The sequence below is a fragment of the Dromiciops gliroides genome, chromosome 1 (assembly GCF_019393635.1).
Source record: "Dromiciops gliroides isolate mDroGli1 chromosome 1, mDroGli1.pri, whole genome shotgun sequence".
NCBI lineage: Eukaryota > Metazoa > Chordata > Mammalia > Microbiotheria > Microbiotheriidae > Dromiciops > Dromiciops gliroides.
In genome coordinates, this window is record NC_057861.1 from 149,675,062 (window position 1) to 149,679,497 (window position 4,436).

General features: G+C 39.8%; 1 pseudogene; it reads left to right on the top strand.

Annotated features, from left to right (window-relative positions):
• The first annotated feature begins 248 nt into the window (after positions 1 to 248).
• LOC122746656 lies at positions 249 to 2,887 on the top strand (annotated as a pseudogene).
• The last annotated feature ends 1,549 nt before the right edge of the window (positions 2,888 to 4,436 follow it).

Here is a 4,436-nt window from a genome sequence, read left to right on the forward strand (position 1 = left end):
AAGATCAGTCTATATGACCACTTGACTGTGATTTTATAAAAAGAATTCTGGACCAGTTATGGGCTCTTTTCATGCCTCTGAAGTCCATTCCAGTTCTGATATTCTCTGACTACCTCTGCTATTTAAAACCTTAGGGACCTTGAAGTGACTTGCCTCTGTGGATCTCCCTTTCTTCATCTAGAAAATAAAAGGGTTGGATTTAATGATCTCTAAGCTCCCATCTTCTGATCATTACTGCATAGATATCCATGTGTCAAACATTAGGAAATTTTGGCTACTCCACTAAAAACAAAGGGAAACCTGAAAATAAAAAAGGGTCTAATTCTCTAGAAGAGGTGGAGGCAGAATTGCTGCAAGTTCTCCCCTTGGTGATGGGAAGGTCAGTTTTGGGTGTTTCAGAAGGAAGTGGCTAGATACATTTGGGCAATTATCATGGATAAATTAGATATTATCTACTAAGTCAGGGGTGTTCCACTTTTTTTGTGTCCAGGTCCTCTTCAGCCATCTGGTGAAGCCAATGGACTCTTCCCCCTTCACCCAGAACAATATCTTTAAATGCATAAAATTAAATACATAACATTACTAAGGAATCCAATGATATTGAAATATAGTTATCATTTGTTTAAGTTCATGGACTGCAGGTTAAGAATCCCTGTTTTAAGGCATAGTTTTTTGCATGTAGTAGATGCTCAAATGACGGCAAATGACTTAGGAGCTCCTGCAGTCTTTGAACTCTGTTCTTTACTGGAAAAAAAAAAACCCATAAAAAAGGCAGTGAAAATGATCAGTAAGGGTTCTAACTATTTAAAAATTTGGTTTGATATTCTTTTCATAGGGAAGATTCATATTCTAATGGCAGTAGGACATGACCAAGCATACATTATTGGCCCATTAATGCACTTGGCTTTGGCCTTATGCCTCATAGGGCTCCAGAGGCCTGCATTAATGGCCCTGTAATATGACACACCCTATCGTGTCTTATTGCTTAATTGGACTCCAGACAAATTCGGTTAAACCACATATGCTGTTCTTTTATTGTGACAGCTAGGCCATTTTTATTTCTTATGTTTGCCGGCATTTTTGGAGGTGTCTGAGTTCATCAAAATGCATCTCCTGAGAGCCTGGATTGTGGCTGCAGAGTGGAAGCTGGACCTCCCTTAGTTATTTACTTTCCAGATGCCAAATGGATCGTTGCCCTGTTGGGGGGTGGGGAGCACATGATTTTTTGTGAGATACAGGCAGTACTGCAGTGAAATCTCAATGTCGTCAAGTTATGTTTATATAGGCAGTCAATCATTTATTAAGAGCTAATATGTGCCAGGAATTGTTCAGTGTGTGTCCAGGTGCACTATACTATATGAGAAAGGAAAGGACCATGTTGACAGACTACACTAAGGATATGAACTGTGGATGCTAAAAATTTACTGTTGAAAAGAAAGACTTCCCTTGAACTGGGTGTGATTAACATTTGCAAATGGAAAGAACCCATCAAAGAGAAGAGAAAAACAACCCTTCCCATTTCTGTTGAGGACAGCCATCTTTCCAGTTACTCTAGCAGGCAGTTTCAGAATAGTGTCCAACAATTCACTTTCCCTCATTTCCCATCACTCAATTCATCAACCAACAAGTATTCATTAAGCACCTACTATGTTTGACAAGTTGTACTGGGTCCTCAGTATACAAAGACAAAACCAAAATAATTCCTGCCCTCAAGAAGGTCTCATTCTGTTAAGCAAGATAGCATGTATTAAATCAGTTCTTAAGTCTTGTCTAGATTATGTCTCCAACTTCACTTGCCTCTCTCTTCTTATGTACACTACCATGGCCACTACCAAGTTCTGGATCTCTTCATTTCTTCTATGCACTATTGGAAAAGTACCCCAGGTGATCTCCCTGCCAATTCACCCCTTGACAAATTTGTGATCATTCCTGTATAAGCACCACATATATGCCTACACTGAAACATAGCTACTAGAATAATCTTCCTAAAGTACAGGTCTGGCCAAATCACCCCCTCTCATTCAAGAAGCTTTAGTGATTTCTTATTGTGTTTACTCCCTTCTTTGTACTCTTTGCTAAAGCAACACTGACCTCCTCCTTGTTCCTTGTACGTCATGCTCTATGTTTCCACTTCCCCATGCCTATACACCAGCTGTTTCTTCATGCCTGGAATGCTCTCACTTCTCATCTCCATCTCAAGGCCTCCTTGGCTCCTTTCAATACTTGGTTAAAATTCTGGGGCAGCTAGGCAAACAGTGGATAGAGCACTGACCCTGAAGTTGGGAGGACCCGAGTTCAAATCTCACCTCAGATGCTTACTGTGTAACCCTGGATAAATCACTTAACTCCAAATACCCTAAAAAGATCTGGGGCCATTTCCCCCCACCTTCCTCAGGAGGTGGGAGTAGCTCCTCAGCCTCTTCTCTTCCACAGTGGCTCTGAGGTCAAAATGAAGTTCAATCTTTTTGTGACATCTGACCAGAGCAAGAATCGCAAGAGGCATTTCAATGCCCCATCCCATATACAGAGGAAGATTATGTCTTCTCCTCTTTTGAAGGAGCTGAGGCAGGAGTACAATGCCTGTTACATGCCCATTTGAAAAGATGAAAAAGTCTAGGTAGTTTGAGGACACTGCAAAGCACAGCAGATTGGCAAGGTAGTCCACATTTACAGAAAGAAGTATGTGATCTACACTGAGCATGTGTAGTGGGAGAAGGCTAATGGCACAACTGGCCATGTGGGCATTCATCCCAGCAAAGTGGTTATCACAAGGCTAAAACTGGAGAAAGATCACAAAAAGGTCCTTGAACAGAAAGCCAAATCTTGCCAAGTAGGAAAGGAAAAGGGCAAATATAAGGAAGAAACAATTGTGAAAATGCAAGAGTAAAAATTACATGGCTGTAATTAAATTGCTAGAATGGACAAAAATAAACAAACAAACAAACAAAAACAGCTGGGGCCATCTCCAGTTGTCCTGAGGTATATCTTGTCACTATACCAAGATGACTCTGGAGGGGAGAGTGAGGTTGGTGACCTTGCACAGCCTTTCCTCCTTAAATCCAGTTCATTGCAAGTCATGCCATCACCTCCTAATGTCATGGTCCTCTTTGAGAATGAAGAACAAACAAGAACAAGTTAAAATTCTACCTTCTGAAAGAAGTCTTTCCTGGGATCCTTCAATGCTTGTTTTTTTCCTCTGAGATGATCTCCAATTTACTCTGTAATGTTGTCAGTACTTAGTTGTTTGCATTGTCTCCCCCATTAGAATGCAGAGGAGAGAGATCTTTGGGATAACTGTTTTTAGCAAGGCACCTGGCATATAATAAGCATTTAATGCTTATTGACTGAATGACTTTATGTCTTTCTTTGTATCTCACCCGCCCCTCCAATTTAGCACAGTACATGGCATATAGTAGAAACCTAATAAATGCTTCCTGACTTGATAAAATATCAGTTCCTCTGCTTGTAGTTTAAATCCCTTAACAATCTGATTCCAGTTTACTTTCCTAGTCTTAATTCACAATCCCTCAAGGCATGCCTTCTAAATCCAACCAAACAGATTTACTTACTATCTTCCAAGTTCAACATTCAGTCTCATACCTCTTCACCATTGCTTAGACTGTTTCCTATGCCTGAAATGCTAGCCTCCCCCATCTCTCCTTCTCACTTTCTTTAGCTAATTTCAAGACATATCTTGTACCACCTCTTACTGGAAGCATCCCCTAGTTCCTCTCTTCTCCTGCTCAAATGATCTTGTGTTTACTTATTTATTTAAATATTTTACCTCTAAGTAAAATGTAAGTTCCTTGAGGGGAGGCATGATTTATCATTTTCTTTGTATCCCCAGACCTTGGCACATAGTAGGTGGTTAATGACTGTTTATTGCATGGGATGTAATTGGATTGGATTGAGCATATCCACAAAAGTAACATGTTTATTTATGGTTTTGTTAGGTTAGATAGTACCTGTTACTTTCCAGAGTAGGAATAAATAATCACTTTTATTCATCATAATATAAGATTTTTAGAGCACCTAGGTGGTGCTGTGGATAGAGTTCTGGGCTGGGAGTCAGGAAGACCTGAGTTCAAATCTAAATTCAGACAACTTGTTAGCTGTGTGATATTAGGTGAGTCACTTTGTTTCCTTATCTGTAAAATGGGGATAATAATAGCATCTATCTTCCAGGGTTCTGTGAGAATCAACTGAGATGATATTTGTAAAAAACTTAGCACAGTGTCCGGCATGTAGTAAGTGCTGTATAAATGTTAGCAATTTTGATGATGATGGTGGTTGTAACGATTGGAATAACGCCACCTGCTGGATACTTACTGTAGAAGAGTTTGGTCGCCATCTGTTAAGGGCTAAAATTCTAGCTAGTCTGTCTAAAATATCTAATGAGTGGTCGCCAATAAATTATAAGCTTTAGCAAGAGTTAG